The sequence below is a fragment of the Mesoplodon densirostris genome, chromosome 5 (genome assembly GCF_025265405.1).
Source record: "Mesoplodon densirostris isolate mMesDen1 chromosome 5, mMesDen1 primary haplotype, whole genome shotgun sequence".
NCBI classification, from domain to species: domain Eukaryota; kingdom Metazoa; phylum Chordata; class Mammalia; order Artiodactyla; family Ziphiidae; genus Mesoplodon; species Mesoplodon densirostris.
Window position 1 is genome coordinate 120372631 of NC_082665.1, and position 19090 is coordinate 120391720.

Below are 19090 nucleotides of genomic sequence, written 5' to 3' on the forward strand. Positions count from 1 at the left end.
AATCCACTCCCTACTGCACCAGCAGGAGAGAGAGACACGTTGGAAGCCACAGGGCATCCTAACATGCCCCATTCCACTTACACTGCCCGACCACACATTGTTGAACTGACTCTGAACGCAGTCAACTTTTCTTGTGACTCCACAGCTTCACAGTTCCAGGGTTTCTGCTATGACTCATGAGGAACCAGAAGAGGAGGATTTTAAGGGTAGAGTAAATACTGCCTAGCACAGTGGGCACTGAGCCATTTTCCTCCCCATGGCTCTGTACCTGGTTTTCATTTAGGTTTCCACCTCTCCCACAGGTGGCCCATTCACTTTTAGGGGACCTAACCAGAACCTCAATTCCAAGGGAAAGCCTGGTCACTCTAAGGGTTACCCCCTGTCAGGACACCAGATCTAAGCCAATCCGTGTATGACATTTCCTGACCCATGGGATTGTCTTAGAAACAGGTATATTATCCAATTCAGTACAATAAAACACAAAGGGAAGTTTGCTGGAAGCTTCTGGGAAAACAGAACTGTAGTTGTTTAGATATGACTTCTCTTCCTCTGATACTGTCATTGTGACCCTGCGCCTCAAACTGCTGTAGTCATTCTGCTGGCAGCTTGAGGGTGAAGCCAATGGGCAGAGAAAGAGTGTAGCCAAAACAATGGCAGGAAACAAGCAGAGCCCTGATTAAGCCTTGCCTGACCTCCACACTGTGTCTGGACTTGCTTAGTACCTGAGCCAAGAAATCCTCTTTATTAGTCAAACTGGTTTAATTTGGATTTTCTGTAATCCTCTGCCCAGAGTAGTCAAGTGATATAGCCAGGAAACGTGTTAAACCTTTGGAGAAGAGGATCGCTATGCTTGGAACTCATGGTCCATAGTTTGGGCTGAGCTAAAGGCTGCAGCTCAGTTGCAGAGTAGAGCAGGGAAGAACGGAGCACAGGTGTAGGCTGAGAAGCTGCAAAGATCACGCCAGCTTTCCTGGAGGCAGAACCACAGCCTCATTCCATTCTTCCCCTTTAAACAGAAAAGCGAATTTACTTTTTCAGTTACGATTAACCAGCATTTATTGGACACTCATTATATGCCAGGCCCTGTACAAGGCAAAAATGATTAATATGTGATTCCTGAGTTTAAGTGGCTTAAAAGCCAGTGTGGAAAGCAAACATGGACTCAGATACAGTGTTAGCACAACTTGGCATATGACTTGATTAAAATCACAACTCAACAAAGAAATCTATCAAGATAAAGTTCAGTGTGGTGTATCAAGGTAGCAGCCTCTCTTGATGGTGTGAAGAGAGGGAAGAGCAGAGAAGGCTTCCCAGAGGAGGTGACACCTGACTTGACCCTGACTCAGGTAGGAATTAGCCAGGTGAAAGAGTGAGATGTGGGCTCCAGGCAAAGGGAAGATCAAAGGGGCAGAACTGTGGGGCAGCCCAGTGTGCAGAGGGCTCTGAAAGCACCACGTCTGTGCTTCTGGACCTGATGTGAGGAGAGGATGTGGCTGGGGAGGTAGAAGGGACCTGGACATGGGCTTTAGGAAACCTGGACCATATACTGCGGGCAGCAAGATGTCAGTGGAGGGTTGTAAGCTGAGCAGTGAAATGTGATGTGAGCTTTGAGAGCAGCATGGGATGTGGACTGGCGGGGAGAGATGGAGCAGTAAGAATGGTTAGGAGGTTGTAATCCTGGGGAGCAAGAGTGAGAACCTGGAAGCCCGGATGCGGGGAGTGACAGTGGAGTCTGTGGAGTGGGCAGAGTGAGAGTTACTAGGAAGGGACTGAGGACTCCCAACTGTTTGGGGAGGGAGGGTGAGAAAGAGAGAGGGAAGACAGCCAGGTATCTGGCATGGCGCCCTGGATCCTTGTAAGAGAAGGTGCTACCATGGCACCACCTCAAGAGAAGGGCAAGAAGCTGGGGTAGGGGAGGAGAGACAGCAGGTTCTGTTTCAGATGCTGAGTTTGAGAGGCTTAGGAGACCTTCAGGTGGAGGGGTCCTGTGGGCAGTTAGAGTTTTGTCCAGAGGTCAGGAGAGGGACATCAAGGCTATGAAAACCCATGGGTAAGTACAAGCACATCACCTTCCCAAGGCAAATGGGCATTAAATGGGATTGAATTTGGAGATGATTCTCCCTTTTGAATTACCCAGATCACTTCCGGCTACCTACACAGATAAAGAGCCAAAGTATCATCCTTCACTTTCAAGTGTCAGCAGATGTTCCAGGCTGGGGGTGCCTGCAGAGGCTGCGCAGGATCGGTGGCGTGCGCCACCCTGGGTCCACCAGCCACAGCCAACCCCACACCATAGGCATGCGGTCAGCGCTTTTTAAAATTACTATTAAGGACAAGAGGGGAAGAAGACAAGTGCCCCAGGAGTCTAAAGGAACTTCATTGTGTAATTTTTGTTCTTTAAAATTCTGCCTCTCAACCCCATTTAAAAATCATCCTCATCTCTTTTCCTTGTTGACCAAAGAATCAATAAAATTAATGAAAATCTGAAATGCCTGAAGTCCTTGGAACTCAGGATGAAAAGTGCTCACTCATACTTTCTTGTCTATCCCAGTGGCCTAGAAGTGACCTTCCCTGTATTTTCTGTTAAATGAGTATTTAGATATGCTAATAAACAGAGAGTTATGTGCTAGCACCAGAATGATTAGATTGCCTGGCGCCAGGTCCCTACTGGACTACAGAGCAAGGAGAGCCGAACATGGGCCAGTTAGGGAGAAAAGCAATAACAACAGTGAGTTAAAAGGCAGGCGAGAGTGGAGAGTGCTGGAGGAACCGCACGCCTCATTGAATGGGCTTCTCACACAATGAGGTCTGCACCCAGGCCACTGAGCCCCATCTGCCTTCCATACTGGAACACACAAGCTGTCTCTGGGGGCTGCGCATTCTGGGAAAGTTCAGCTATGCCGGAGGCTAGAGGCAGTGCTCCAAGGAGGTGACACTCATCTCAGGCATCTAGGGACCAGACAGTCGATGTGATGACAGGAACCACAGTCTCTCCAACATGGCTGTTTCCTAGGGACAGTCTCAAGTCTTCTCTGGGCCTGAATCTGCTGCCTAATTGTATATAATACTCACTTTTGTGAGCCTGGTTGCCTGCAAGGGTCACCAGCATTTCTGCTGCATTCACTGCAACTGGCTGCAGAGAGAGAATGTGTGTGTGTGCACATGCATGTAAGCACCCATGTGCGTGTGCAGTTAAGTGGGATAAGGACTAGGCTGGTTCTGGGCCTGGCTCTGTCACTAATTACCCATGAGACTGTGGGCAAGTCTCTTCTTTTCTGGGCTTCTCTACATTTCCAAGGGATAAGCAGTACCCAGAATGGAGGTAAGCATCCTGGTTTACAATCGGCTCAATTTGGAAACTTACGGAGTGCATTTTTTTCCATTCAAAATAAAAATTAGTTTTATTGAGTCTCCTGGATCAGAATGCTTATTCATTGCTACAGCTTAACATTTCTAACTTTTGAATACAAAGAATGACTGTAAGAAAACTGGCATTGTTCTTAATAGCCAGAGAAATGCAGCTTCTTAGTCTCAGCCTTGACATCTGTCCAGTGCTTTAGGGTTCAAAATGTCCATTCACAAGCATCATCTCACTGTCTCCAGCAGGCCCACTTCACAGATGGAAAACAGGTTCAGAGAAGTGAAGCCCCCCCACAATAGGCTTCATTCATGCCACCCAAGGCACATTCACTGAGTGTCTGTTGATCCAGGCTCTTGGGACACTGCCCTGCCTCCTGCATGTGACTGTAGGAACTCCTCTGCCCAAAAAGGCAGCCACCAGGGCACTGTGGGGCTCCAGCGGTGGTAGGATGCTGTCCCTCACATGGGGCCATTCAGTGGCCAGTACCCGGCCCCCTCCTCTCTGCCTCCCACCTGCCCCCTCAGCGCTTGGGGATGGCTGATTCAAATAGCTCCACTTCTCTCAATAAATACTTAGTGAATGAAAGAAATGCATGAGGGAGTTGGTCACAGGCTCTGGGGTTGCTAATCTCCAGACAAGCTGACTGTTTCTAAACTAGGACATTTTATGATTTGATCTATTTGAATTGGGCTCTCTGGAAGACACCTGAACTAGACACTGGAACAAAAATCTAAAGAAAAAAAACCAAAAAAAACTAAAGAAAATATCTCCACAGTGGTTTCAAACATTTTGAACTGTCTTTTTTTTTTTTGAGAAGATATAAATGGTAGGTTCAACAAAATGTAATAAAACAACAAAATTCCTCCAGGAGGAAAGTTCATGTCTAAATAATGAAATTTTATCTCTTTGTTTGGAAACCAACATAGTTTTGTCTCATTAAGAAGATAGATGTTACATGTAAGCTACTTGGGTTTTTTTTCCCACGTTTTGCAAAGTAATGTTTTTATGCTGGCTTAAACTCAGTGAAAATACACAAATCTAGTTCTTAGTATATAATAAATGATAAATGAATCTATTTAAATGCAAATTAGGAAAATAAACAGAAACCTTTTCTCCGTTTCTTTTAAATATTTCTTCTTTTCTTTTAAAAGGTTATTATTGTTCTGTTTTTAATAAAGCATAAACTATTTCATAGAGCAAGGATATTAAATAAGGATCTTGGGCTTATTTTCCTTCATTTGCCAAATTTAGCAACAGCATCTGATTTAGAGTTTTAACTTTCAAACTACCTTACCACCTAGTGTTAGTATTTTATACTGTCTGTAATTTAGATTACATTGGTTTTAATTTGCTCATATTCAGGTTTGGTGACTTGATTGAGAGGACAGAAGACAACCAATGGATTTTCTTTCCTAAATATGCACATTCCAGTACCGCCTGTTGTCCCCTGTTACCCTGCTTGGACACTGCAGCGACCCACCCGTAAAAGCCTGTGCTCTAAAGAATACTAACAACCTCCTTGCCAGAGAACCTTGCTACATCTGAAAACTTGCTGTGCAGTCAACTCCAAATAAAATGTTATGTGTGTTATAGTGCAAAGAACAGAGGCTTCAAATCAGGAGACTTGGGTTCTAGTGCAGATCTGCTTTATAAACTTTGACAAGTTAGGTTAATGGTCTAAATCTCAGTTTCCTTACCTTGAAATGGGGATAACAATTTATACTATTTCAACCTTAGCATAGTAGTGAGATTCAAATAAGACAATGGTTTCATGCTTCAGTAAGTGCTATATAGCAGATAGATTTTTAAATCTATATAGTGAGCATATTCTATTGCACATATTTCCCTAATGTTTTGTTTTAGAGCACAAAACAGACAAAAGGTGTGGATTTAAAACTGTACTGTGTTCACTTTGCAAAATCACCACAGGCTCATGGAAATCACATCTGCAGCTCGTACACAAACATCCACAGCCCATCCCTCCCGGAGACGCACTCCCAGTGCCACCGCAGGGCACTGCACAGACCAGGGACACCCATGCATCCTCCCACTGCCTCCACCCTGACACACACTCAGGGCCCTGTGGTGCCTTTGCCCACACAGGACTCAGAGCCCCGTACACTCTCTCAGGGTCATTCCTGAGGGCACTGTCCCCTCCTGCCCTCCCTGTGTAGCCTAACCAGGGATCTCACCCCCTCCTGCCTTGCTCCCAAACTCCCCCTTCCCCATCCTCTCTGCCACTCCCCAACCCTTTCACTATTAGAGATTCAATCCCTTTGGCTCTTAACAGTTTTTTTTTTTTACTTAGGAGAGACTCCTACTAAAATGTATTATTCCTGCAGCCCTTCCTGGAATTAGTTTATCCTGGATACAGAAACAGCTTATTAAGAAAGCAAGGCACTTTGTGAACACGGCCCAGGGATGAGATCCTAGAATGGGGTGGCAGAGAAGCCCTACACCAAGAGAGAGAGAGGGCCTAAAGTGAGAAGTGGGTGGGAATTAAGGGCAAATTTCCCCACCTGACAACTCTGGCTGACCCCAGGCACATGTCCTCAGGCAAACAGGGCAACACACAGACCCCATGTGTGTGTTCTGGCCTAGGACCCTTAAGACCCTTCAACTTTGTTTTCAATTATCCACTCACCTAGGATTGAGCTTTCCTGCTTTTCCAAAGCGGGGTAGAGAAAGAAAAAATAAAGGAACCCAAAATTTGGATCTAGTTTCTAGGTTCCTAGAATTCCTTACAGAAGGGAGTTTGACATCTCTCCTCTTCTGTATCCTGCAAGGCCTGCAGGCCATAGGGAGTCCAAGGTTCTGGGAGGCCGTCCTTACACTGGTGTCTATAGACAGGGGAGGTGGTTGGGACTTGTGCCTGATAGACAGTTAATAAATATCTACTGAGGGAGAGAAGGTGTTCTGGGCCCTGCCTGTTTTCCTTTAGGCTTTTGGAATGTCATCGGGCATTCTTGTATATATGGTATAAGAGAGAAGCCATTTTTATCTTTCACCATAAATCCAGCTGCTCTCAGAAGATGGCTCAGCCTGGTTACCTGGAGACCCCAGCACTGTAGCCTCAGGAATCAGCCAGGGCACCAAACAATTTCACCAGCCAGGCTGTGTCTCTGACCTGTAGACATTCTATCGATCCCCTAGTATATTTCTTACCCACTCCATCCCCAAATTCCCTAATTCCCAGATCTCAGATCCAACATCCTAACAGGCTGCTCACATCTAGAACTGCCCCAGTTTCTCTGTAAAACAGGCAAATGTCCCTATTTGCTCTCACTGTGAGCAAGGAAATAAGAAAATCTTTTCCCCTTCTGCATGCTAATCTGAACTTCATTTAACACCCCAGTTCTGTTCCCCTGGAAACAGAGAAAGATAGTATGTGCCAACATATTACTAAGTCATGTTGCCAGTGGTAAAAACACCCCCGATTGGTAAACTGTATCTGGATTAGAAGGACTATCAATAAACTATAAATAACTGATGGGGACAGCATTCCCTGATCTTCCCTGAAGGGGGTGACTCTTGTGACTGGCGTGTCCATTGCAGGAACCCTGGAAGCTGTGCCAACAGAGGATGCTGGCTTCTGTGGGGCATGGGTTGTTGAGCCATGGGAGCTTCTGCAGCTGCCCACCATGGATCTTGTCTCCTTGCCCCTGAGCTGGATTGTTGCAAGGACTGTCCTGCTGGGAAACCACAGCTTCCATCTTGTATTGTCCTGACTGGATCAGCGCCAAGGGTGGCCCATAGCAGTCTTTAAGTCTGAATGCTTAGTAGAATCTAAGAAGACTCCTTGGTAGGTGTGGCATCCATATTGCAGAGTCAAACTTTGTGTATATAGTCTCTCCTTGTCTTGCATTTCTCCATTCTCCTTTCTCATTTTCACCTTCTCTCAATAACATCAGTAACGATAATGGTAACAACAATAATAGCAGCTAACATTTGCTGAATGCTCACTCTGTGCCAGGCACTATTCTAAGCATTTAACATATTGAACTCACTTAATCCTCTCAATAACCTCCTAATTATCTCCCCAATATTAACCCCCAATATTATCATCTCCATTTTACAGACTGAGAAACTAAGGCACAGAGAGGCCCAAAGCCACAAAGCTAATAAGTGGCAGAGCTGAGATTCAAACCCAGGAGGCCCAGTTCCAGTGCTGATGCTCTTAACCCTGCTGCTCCACCTTCCAAAATGCTCAGAGCTTCATTCTGTCCACCCTTCCCATCATCAGCAAACTTTCAGAAGTGCATTCTGGCCCCCCCTGCTGTTTTTGTTTTCCCTCCATCCACTTCCTCTTTAACTCCTTGTAACACCTTCTACCTTTACTGCTTTCCTAAGTCTGCACCCACGGTGAAAAATAATTGCCTCCTTTCTGAGGTCTTGATCCTGCCCTTGATCTCTCATCAGAATCTGATGCATTCCCTTCTGAAACTCAACTGTCTCTGGCCTTCTACACCAGGTCATTTTCAGGGGCAGGCCATCCGGCTGCAGACATGATCAGCATCCCCCTCCTGCTTTCACAAGTCGTTACTGGACACTAAATTCTCCCAGGAGAACCAGTGCTTTCACCCACTCACACTCTCTTCCTTGACATACCATGTCTAGTCTCAGCACAACAAAAACAATAGGAACGTTCTAATTTCAAAAGCTCATCAATCCTTCAGTTCTACACTGATTTATTAGACGTGGCTCCCACTTCTCTGGCTGCCCCTTCATGGCTTTCTTTCCTGTCCCTCACACCCTTACTGGCACAGTCTCAACCCTTAGCCCTCAGCCCTCTGCCTTTTATTCGTCAGCTCTGTCCATTTGAAAAACCATCCAGGCTCACAATTTCAACCACACAAATAGTATTTCCTGTTTCATGCGCCAGGCCCTGTGCTAAGTACCTCCACAGACTATCTCATGAGCCTTTATAATAATGCAGAAAAAGGGTATTGTTAATTCTGCTTTCAACATAGTGAAAACTCAGTACAAAGAGCTGAAGTAAATTGCCCAAGATCATACAGCTTGTAAGTGATGGAGATAAATTTAGAATCTAGTGTCCATCTGAACCTAATTTCCTCTGCTCCAGGGTGTTCTCTAACCTTAACTTCCCCAATAACTTATAAGAATAAATATGTGCCTGGTTCTGCACAGTGAGAGTTACACATGTTATCTTAAGCCCCATGGCAGCCGTAAGAGATAGTAGATAACATCATCACCACCTTTGTCTAGTTGAAGAAACAGATTCAGATCAAATAACTTGGCCAAGGTCACACAGTCAGGGTTCATATTAAAGACTCAAATCTAAGTCTATATGGCTCCAAAGTCCATGCTTTTAAACCACTATCGAATTGTCTCCCAAATGCACACCTAAATTGCAGATTATTCCTAGTCACATGGTGCCCATGGATTCAATGTGAATATCCCCTTGCTGTTCCAGTAGCATCTAAAACTATTCTGCCTGTTCTATGAAAACTCTTACCTTCTCTTGACACCCCACATCTTTACCCCACCCCCACCCTGCCCATTTGCTCTCTTTCCTCAAATCACTCTGAAATATACCCTTCACTTTCCACTGCTACTGATACTCACCACTCAGCCCCTCCTGCCAAGATTACTGCAATTACTCCCTTACTGATCTCACTGAGTCTGTTTTCTTCCTTATACCCAGCAATCTGCCCCCACCAGGTTCAATGCTCTAATACACTGCTTTCACGCTGTCATTCCCTCAGTCCAAAAAAAAATTTTTAAACCCACAAAATTATTGTTGCCCTCTATTATCTATATTGCAAAATCCAATCTCCTTACTCTGGCATTCAAGGTACCTCCCCTCCACCTTCAATTGGTCCACATCTGCCTTTCCCCCTATTCTTTTACACCCCTGTCCTACACCAAGCATCCTTTCCTGTCATATTCTATTCACTTCCATGCAAATACACCACACCATGATCACTGCCACCCCCGTGTTTGTGTTGACATCTTTCCTTCCATGAAATACTCCATATCCAAATATCCAAATTATTTCTACCCTTCAAAATACAACTGAAGTCTCACTTCCTCCAGATGTCTTCTTTGAGCAACTGAGCCCATACTGATTTCTCTTTCCTCCAAACTCACTGCTCAAGTATCTACCACAATAGTTCACAAACCTAGCCTTCATTCAGAACTACCTAAAGTGTTTTCTTAAAAAAATATAGCTTCCTAGGCCCTACCCTTGAGATTCTGATTCAATAGGAGTTCTGCAGGTAATTCTAATGCACTTTCATTTTTATTTAAACAGTTCATGTGGACTTATACCCTGCTCTTAATGGGGTAGCTGGTATCAAACTTAACTCTACCACATGTAAACTAGTTAAAAGCACTGGTCAACAACCAACATAGACCAATGATCCTTGGAGGAAGGGAAACATACAATGTAAGCCCCATATCCACCTTGGCTTTCTCCCTGAGGGTATTTTCCAAACTGTGGAGCCCAGAAACAGGAGCTGGGCCGAGAGCAGCAGTCTTAATGGGTATAAAACACCAGGGATTAGACTTCAGGGCTGGTAAGGTGGTTGCAATTACAGTGATAGGAAGTAAGAGAGAGGGAGCTAAGAAAAGGAGCCCTAAAAATCTTCACCAAAATTTCCTTCAGGTCCTTGGCCAAATCCTAAGCTGTGCATAGGCAAGGTGAGACTCCAGAAGGTCTAGTGAAGAACAGCTGTGGGAGGTGGAGAGCTGAACAGAAACGTCAGAGGCTACAGAGTGCTGAGGAAATGTTAGGAGTTCTAAATCAAACAGTGTAAAGAGACTTTGGTGAACACTCTGGACATTCAGTTGGGACCCCAGAAAGACCAGACTGTAAGAGTAAGACCCATATCCTAAGAATAAGGGCTATACCCTAAGATTAAAGAAAAGATGGAAGTAGATGTATCATAGCAAAGCCTAAACCAAGGCTCAATAGGATCACGATCTGCAGTTTAACTGCAGCCCAGAACAAAACTTAACAATATTTAGAGAAGGATAACCTAGTCAAGAGTCTGTACAGTACATCATCTATAATAACCAGTAAATTATTCAACATATGAAGCAGAGAAAAGTGACTAAGAATTAAAAAAATTAAACAGTCAATAGAAACAGATCCAGAGATGATCAGGCAATAATTTAGCATACAAAACTTTCAAAAGAATCATGATTAACATCTTAAAGAAAATAGGAGGGAAAGGGACAAAATGGATTAAAAGATGGAACATGGCAACAGAGTCCAGTGTTCTGTTTCCTGTAGCCAAAAGAATTCTGATATAAATAGTCACATGCTCATGATGCTCAGTACAATATTTTATTCACTTACTGAATGCCCACTGTATTCCAGACATTGGATTAGAGACTGATGATAAAAGATCAAGGTCAAAGTCTAGTAAGGGAGACAAATGTATTCAACAGTCTGTCAACTTTAAGTGTGACAAGTACTATGAAACATTGTAAAGCAACTATACTCCAATAAAGATGTTAAAAAAAAAAAGTGTATATGATGGGCTGATAGCAGAGAAGGACTTGCTCCAACTTGTTAGAGGTAGAGACGGGGAGAAGCACGATGACTCCCAGAAGGTCAAAACAGCTGAACAATACTTGAAAGACAACAGGATTTATTCAGGTGAAGAAGGTGTAGACGGGAAGGGCATCTGAATGAGAGGAAACAGCTTGAAAAACAGCATGGGATGTGAGCAGGTACCAAGAGCTCTAGAGCAGGACGTGAGAGGGAGTGAGAAGGGATGATGAAAGGCAGGGAGGGGCCTAGGTTGAAAGCCAAAGGTCAAAAGGCAGAACTGGGCCTTTATTCAGTGGTAGTGAGGAAACACTGAAGGAAAGCAATAAGGTCAAATTAGCCTTTAACCCTGAACTGGGTGTCTACACTGAAGCCCCCAGATACAGTCATTTATCTCATTGCGAAGAGGAGTCCAAGTCATCCCTGATCTCACAAAACAAAATCAACTAGCACATTACAGACTTCTTACCAACTGAGGGTTCTTGCCTTCCCACCCCACTCCCTCCGCCCTTCTTTTCCCCCTCTCCTCCTTTTTCTTAAAAACCCTTCAATGTCTGGGTCAAAGAAGATAAATACAAAGGAGGAGATAAAGATAACATATGAAGGTGCCCAGCACAATGCATGACACATGGTAGATGCTGAATACATGCTAGCTCCTTCCCACTTCTCCTGGATTCAGATAGGATAAGCCGGCAGTCACAAAAAGAAGCTGCTTTTGGGGCTTCCCTGGTGGCGCAGTGGTTGAGAGTCCGCCTGCCGATGCAGGGGACACGGGTTCGTGCCCCGGTCCGGGAAGATCCCACATGCCACGGAGCGGCTGGGCCCGTGAGCCATGGCCACTGAGCCTGCGTGTCCAGAGCCTGTGCTCCGCAACGGGAGAGGCCACAACAATGAGAGGCCCGCGTACCCCTCCCCCACCCCACACACACACAAAGAAGCTGCTTTTGGATTAGAGAAACTCAGGCTGCAACTCTTGATGCTCAGATCACACACTGTCCGTGAAAATGAGCACACTCCTGTTAGGCCTTAAAAGGCCACTCTCCTCAGGCTTGCCCTCCTCATGCTAAGTGTTGTAATGAAAAGTCTCACCAAGCCTATTCAGACTTCGAATAATTTTCTTTTTTCTTTGCATTTGATTTCCAGTGTGCTTGCTTGGATGGACTAAATTTCCTGCAGCCCTGGCAACACACACGCTACCCAACTGTGGGGAAGGAATGGTCATCCAGGAGCCAGCGAGTCAAGCAGACGAGAAACAGAACCAACCAAGCCAGGAGTCAGTCCAGGCAGCCCGGGGATATTGACTCTGAGTGGCCAAATTCCTTCCATCTGAACCACAGATGATGATAAAATAGTTTCAGGAACAGCATGAGGGAATGTTCACTCACTTCCCAAAATGTAAAACTGAAGAGGTCAAACCCGATTTAATTCAAGCTGAGAAAATAGTGCCTAACTTTATCCCAGAGCTACATTTAGCCATAAACTGAGCTCTGGCCCTTGGCAAGTTAATTTAGAGGAGCTAATGCTTGTTCCTGGCCTACAAGATACACTCAATAAATAGTAACTATTATTGTTACTGCAAAAATGGAGTGTCTGTCGGATGTTCTCACCCAGTCCTCCTACGCATCCTAAAATCAGCTGTGGCAATTACTTGCACATCTGGGGAAAAAGATTCCACATGGGCTAAGGAGGAGGTGGCCCTCCCTTCAGGAGTCCCTCTCTGAGAGAAGGGGCAGGTGCTATGCTGGAAGGGGTCTGTGCTAGGTGGGCTTGACCTTGAGCTGAGGAAGACAGCCAGCACTCCCCTTTTCCCTTCTCCCCTCTTCCTGCAGCAGCTTCAACAATGGGGCTCAGGCAGGTGGGGGAGCACGAGGGAGCCAGGCTCAGGCACATCCAGGAGAAGTTGCTCAGTCGTGCTTCCAGCTTCCAGACCACACCTGGTAGAGCATACCCCACAGGAGCTCAGGAAAGACTTAGGAATGAAGAGCCCAATCTTCAAAACCCTCAGTTTCTCTAACAATCTTCTTCAGAGGACTAAGGTAAATGCCTGTGCTTAGATAGAGTCACTGTCCCTAAGAGTAGGGCAGAAACACAATAAACAGATAACTCTTGGTAATGTTTATGGTAACCTTCATCAACACTTCTCTGACTTTTCTGTGCCTTAAGAGAAATTAATGTTTGAATTTAGTCTTTCATCCTTCTTCCAAAGTGTTGCTGGGCTTTCTTTCCACCTCTGTCCTGGGGTCATCATCCTAACATGAAGGCCTTGTGGTTCCCTTAGCTCTCCGCCTTGACCTCCCGTTGGTCACCTGGTCCCATTTCCTTTCGTTCAGACTATCTCCAGGGTTTGCCCCTCTCCTTTCCATTCCCACTGTCACCTCATCTGCCCACACTTGGATTAGTATAAAAGGACCAGAACTGGTTTCCCTGCCTCCAAATCTCTCACTCCATTGCAAGATGAAACTTGCTAACACCTCAGTTTTCAAGCAAGAGCACTGGAGTAACGTCTCTCGGAATGACTCAACAGTAGGTGGTGCTCTTGTGCCAGCCCAGAGCACTCACAAAACTTCTGTTCCATCAGGCAGCCTAATGAGTACAGACTGTGCCATGGTCCACTCTTTATTTGGCACTGACTATGTGCCTCTGGGGAACACAGTTATCTAAGACACTGGCCCTGACCTCCAGGAATATGCAATATAATTGGGTTGGAACAGGGCCAGTTTGAGGGGGATGGATAAAGACCATGCATGGACAGATGCCTGGAGGACAGAAAGACTACCTCCAGCAGGGAAGAGTGGGGAGAGTAGCTGGACCTTCAGCTAGGGTAGGGTTTCTTTCTTTCTTTCTCTCTTTCTGTCTTTCTTTCTTTCTTTTTCTTTCTGTCTCTATTTATTTATTCATTTATTTATTTATACTGTAGGTTCTCATTAGTTATCTATTTTATACATAGTATCAATAGTGTATATATGCCAATCCCAATCTCCCAATTCATCCTGCGCCCCCCCTTGGTATCCATACATATGTTCTCTATGTCTGTGTCTCTATTTCTGCTTTGTAAATAAGATAGTCTACACCAATTTTCTCAGATTCCACATATATGTGTTAACATACGATATTTGTTTTTCCCTTTCCTTCTTTCTTTCCTTTCCTTCCTTCCTTCTTTCTTTCTTTATTTTTGGCTGCGTTGGGTCTTCGTTGCTGCGCACAGGCTTTCTCTAGCTGCGGCGAGCAGGGTCTACTCTTCCTTGTGGTGCACAGGCTTCTCATTGCGGTGGTTTCTGTTGTTGCAGAGCGTGGGCTCTAGGTGCGCGGGCTTCAGTAGTTGCAGCACGCAGGCTCAGTAGTTGTGGCACACGGACTTAGTTGCTCCGTGGCATGTGGGATCTTCCCAGACTAGGGATCAAACCTGTGTCTCCTGCATTGGCAGGTGGATTCTTAACCACTGCGCCACCAGGCAAGTCCCTGTTTTTCTCTTTCTAACTTACTTCACTCTGTATGACGGTCTCTAGGTCCATCTAGGGTAGGGTTTCAGTAGGCAGATGGGAGGGAGGTCGGTGTAAACATAGGTGCGAGAAGGTGGGCCTGTGCAAAGCACACAAGAGGCTGTCCTGGGGTGGGGGCTGAATGCCCAAGTCCAGTCTCACTCTCCATTCTAGGTCCTTCTGGTTTGCACCTCCTTGGACACCTCGTGACAAGGGGTGCCCCAGGGAAATATTTAGGATAAGACAAGTGCCACTCTGAGGTGGGACCAGTCAGTCCATCTGTTCTGCGTGGAGGAAACCAACATCCTTTTTTTCTTTATACCAAGAAAGGGCAAGAATCCAGCTTTCCTCTGGTCCCTGGTTACTCAGGGAGAGGTGTGACTAGATTTCTGACCCCTTCCTGTGACTCCAGGTAATCGACATGGCATGGACATCACCCTCCTACACTCCTCCCCATGCAGCCTGAGCTCCAGCCACACTAGCCAGTAGATGTTTCCAGAACTCACCCTGTACCCCTGAGGCTGCCATGCCTTTGTTCATCTTCTTCCCTGCACCCCAACCTGGCCTGAAGTTTTCCCCTTCTGTGGTTCCCAAAGCAGTGATAGGTTCTTTGGCCAACTTTCCCCATGTAGCAGCTGTCTGTCAGTGCCCGCCCCTCCACTGCTCCAGTGTGGTAAGGCCCGACTCCAGCTCATCTTCCAAATGCCCGTTCCCAGCACAGTATCCGGCACTTATTTAATTGGCTTGTCTTCAGCAACAGTGTTCTAAGATCTTGCCAAACTGGGCACACGCTTCTAATTTCCTTTTCCTTCTACTAGTTTCTCCAGGCACCAGGGCCCTATCTCACCTCCCTGCTCTCCTGCCACATACTGCCCACTGTCTGCTCCAGCACCCTTGTTGTGCATGACCCTGTACTCTCCGCCCTTCCTCCCAGGCCCTGCAACAAAGGCCTCCCCACGCCTCTCTTCCACTCCTGATCCCATCTATCTACATGGCCCAGCTCAAGCTGGTCTCTACAAACCTACCATCTGCTGAGCACCTACCAGGCTCCCAGCATACTAGATGCTTCGTATACATTTTCTATAATCCATATGACAATCCTAAGGCATGTATTAAAATCTACATTTTACAGATAAACTGCTCAGAGAGGGTGAGCTGGCCACGGATAAGTTAATCAGCTAGCGAGTGCCTAAGCTGGGATTCAAACCCAAGTCTCTGTGATTGTAAAGGCAGTGCTCTTTCTAGAAGCCTTGGCTGTGTTCTCTGTCCTCAGTGGGAAGCCTGAGCCACACAGGGAACCAGCCAAGGAAGGAAGCAGGACCAGAAAAGGGAAGCAAAGCAAGCAGTTCCGGCAGAATGGATGCACCCTAGAAGGCCAGGGTAACACAGGCTGGAGGAGCCTAGGGGCGCGGAGAAGAGGGTCACAAACAGGAGAGGAAGCAGAAGAGGTGCAGCAGGGAGGACAGAAGGTGAAGAGAAGGAGGGAAAGGGGGTTCTTCAAAGTAAAATGTCTGGCAAGAAATCTTGAAAAATTTCCCTACCCGAAACAGAGATGCAGTTTGTTTTTCACTTTATAAATTGTACCTGAATGTCTTTCATTCTTCAAAAAGGGTGCTTAAGACATTTCTTCCACTTCCCCTACTGGGGCAGAGCTGACATGTTTTGTTTTTTCTTGGACCACCTCCCCACTCTCTCCCCTCCCCCACACTAGACTCCCAACCCTAATCCCTGCCCAGTAAGCAATAAAGACCTTGATATCCAACCAGGTTCTAACCACTGGAGTGGTTACTATTTCTTAGCCATCTTTTTCTTACAAGGATTGGGAATCACATCAATGCTGAACCTGATTTTCCTTACACTTGCCCACATTATTCCCCCATCCGGTGCCTGGGATGGGCACAGGTCAGCACCTAGCAGAGGACCTGACACAGAGCAGACGCTCAATGTCTGTGGACAAAGGAATGAATCAATGAATGTTTCTCTGTCACTTCTCCCTGTGCCTCATACAACTTCTCTGATCAGGATCCTTCTTTCCTAGCTCACTTAAATTGCTGCAGACAGAATCAAGGTGACAACCTGGATTCTGGAAAGTACTGTAAACATAGTGCCCATGTTCTCGGTTCCAAAGGGTCACTCTGGGGTCCGTAGTGCTATGGGGTCCACACATAAGTAGAAGCCACCTATGACAATTCAGGCCCCTTCCGGCCCTCGTAAGAGACCTGGGAGGGAGCCAAGGCTGCCGTGCCCAGCGTTCCTGCCACGCCTTGCTCCGCTCTGCTCTCCACACCCACTTCTCGTGCAGGCCTGGCGACTGCGGCAGACACTGGGGCTCAACACGCAGCAGAGGGAAGGAAGGAGAGGGAGAAAGGATGTAAGGAGGAGAAAAACAGCTTCGGGAAAAAACACGCACACATGCAGCCTGCAGAACATTGTGACTTGGATTATTTTTGGAATCTAATGTTTCTAATGTTCAAGGGGAGGAAATGAGAAAAAGCAAGTAGAGATTCCCAGGACCCGCAGGCTGGAAATAATACAGGACACTGTGTCCTCTGTTGGGCGGGACACGGACACACTTCCTCGCCCTGAGCCCAGTCAGCAGGGGGGTGGCGGGCAGTGGTTTAGGCCTCAGTAGGAGGAGGGACGCAGGAGCAAGGGGTACCGGGAGCCCTTCTCCAAAAAAAGCAAGAAATTACAAACCACTCAGTGAAGACCTTGCCCCGAAGAAGGTCATAGTTCTTGGAAGCCTCCCTCCCTACACTGAGGGCTCAGGCAAATGAATCACAGAGACTTGTCAGCACGCCCCGGACAGGCCCAAACAGTGTTTGCCCTCTTACCACAGCATCAGTAAGGACACAGGTCAGGTGACCACTAGCCTCCACTCCACCCCAGCCCCTCTGGCCACCTCCTAGGTCACTGGCATACTTAACCCTTTCTCCTGCAGGGCCGGGGTAAGGTAAGGCTGTGTGTGTGTGTGTGTGTGTGTGCGCGCGCGTGTGTGTGTGCGTGTGTGTGTGTGTGTTGGGGGAGGGGAAGGAGCCCCAGCCTCACAGCAGAGGGCCCACCTTCCCACTGCCCACCTGGCTCTATCCCAGGCACACCTCCCAACCTCACCAAGTCTCAGCTTCCCCATGTAAAATGATGCTCACATTCACGCCCTGCACAAAGTAGACGGGAGACCAAATGAGGAACCACTGACTGGGTGACTCTGGGTGGGTCTCTGCTCTGGGTCAAAGTTTTCTATGTAAAAGGAAGGGCTAGACCAGAAAATCTCTAAGGTCAGGGGTGTGAGAACACTTTAAAAACTGACATTCAAAAAAATAGTTCGTATTATAATGACTACAACGGCACTTCAGTTTGACCAATGACCCTGCTGGCTCGAGGGGCGTGCGGGTTGGAGAGGGGGGCGAAGAGAAGAGGCAGTGGGCCAAGTGTGGGGCAGGGGGGAGGGCAGTGCACTCCCTCCACACGGCCCCACTGGTTCTTGTCACCCCAGGCAGAAGGAGACTTAGGGTCCTGCTTTGGGCCCTGGGGAGTGATCGGAGCTGTTGATACCTCAGAGGGAAAGGGCAGGAAACAGCAGTGGATACTCTGCCCAGTGACAGGGCATCCTGGGGATGTCCTAAATTGCTCATACAGTTAACAGGACACGCACAGCAAACACAATAGGCACAAAACAGTGCAGGGCCCTGCTGCCTACCATGATGCTCTTCACCCAGTGGGCCCCATATTCATATTTTCTCAGGGTGACTAACATGAAAATAACATTATTTTGTTCGCACAGACCTCCAAGAATATCAAAATGCACAGACGTATTTCTTGGATGGACTATAGGAGTGCTTCTGGCCGCAAGCTTGTAAGAGAATAAGACAAATATGCTCTTTGCTATAATGCACAGCAGGAGGTGACAAGTGTCTCAGACGTAGCAGGTGATCACATCCCCCTGGGGAGAATCGCTTTCCTCTGTGGCTGCTTCAAGGACAGACACCGTTTTTCCAGAGAACTTTCCATGTGGCGGCTCCCCCAACCCTGACCCATCAGATATGATCCCAGCTTGACCTGCGTGCTCCTGTCTTTTGCCTCACCCAGGGGCACCACACAATCTAGTGATCTTGGGAGACCCTGTGAACCTACATCATAATTGCCAACTTCTGTCAAAACTTGATTCTTAACTTTATTCCATTAGGGATCACTGAAAATTATTTGGAGCAAGTTCATTTGGAAGGTAGCATGGATCACGATCTGCGAGGTCTCAGCAGGGGGCGACGGATGACTGAGGAGTAAAGTAGGACTGAAACAGCACAGGGAGAAGGAAGGGAAGCCAAGGTCTAGGGAGCAGCGATGCTGGGCCAGGCAGGGGGCCAGCACCTCCACCCACATCATCCCATCTAATTCTCCTAACAACCCTGGGCAGCAGCTTGGGCTTTTTTTTTTTAAGCAGGAAAAGAACTCAACAGATTACGGTTCTATTTCCTGAGAAAAGTTTCTTATTTTCCATCATCCCCCAAGGCGACAACCCTGAAGAGAGAAGAGCCAACTGTAGATATACAGGGGAGAAGGAATAGCAAAAAAGGTGAAAATTCCTCTAGAATTGTTGAGCTGTAATGGGGCTGAGACACCACGTAGTGTGGCAAGTCTCCAAGGAGGGGGAGAGGCAGGCACATTTGGCTTGGGGGGGTAGGGGTCTTTACCAAACTGTTCTGGGGATTCTGATACACCCCCTTACAAGCCTAT

General features: G+C 46.8%; 1 protein-coding gene across 5 annotated transcripts in view; it reads right to left on the reverse strand.

The window, feature by feature from the left end:
• LOC132490793 (kalirin) overlaps positions 1–19090 on the reverse strand; it is a 467387-nt gene that overhangs the window by 214362 nt on the left and 233935 nt on the right. The gene's annotated exons all lie outside the window — the stretch shown is intronic.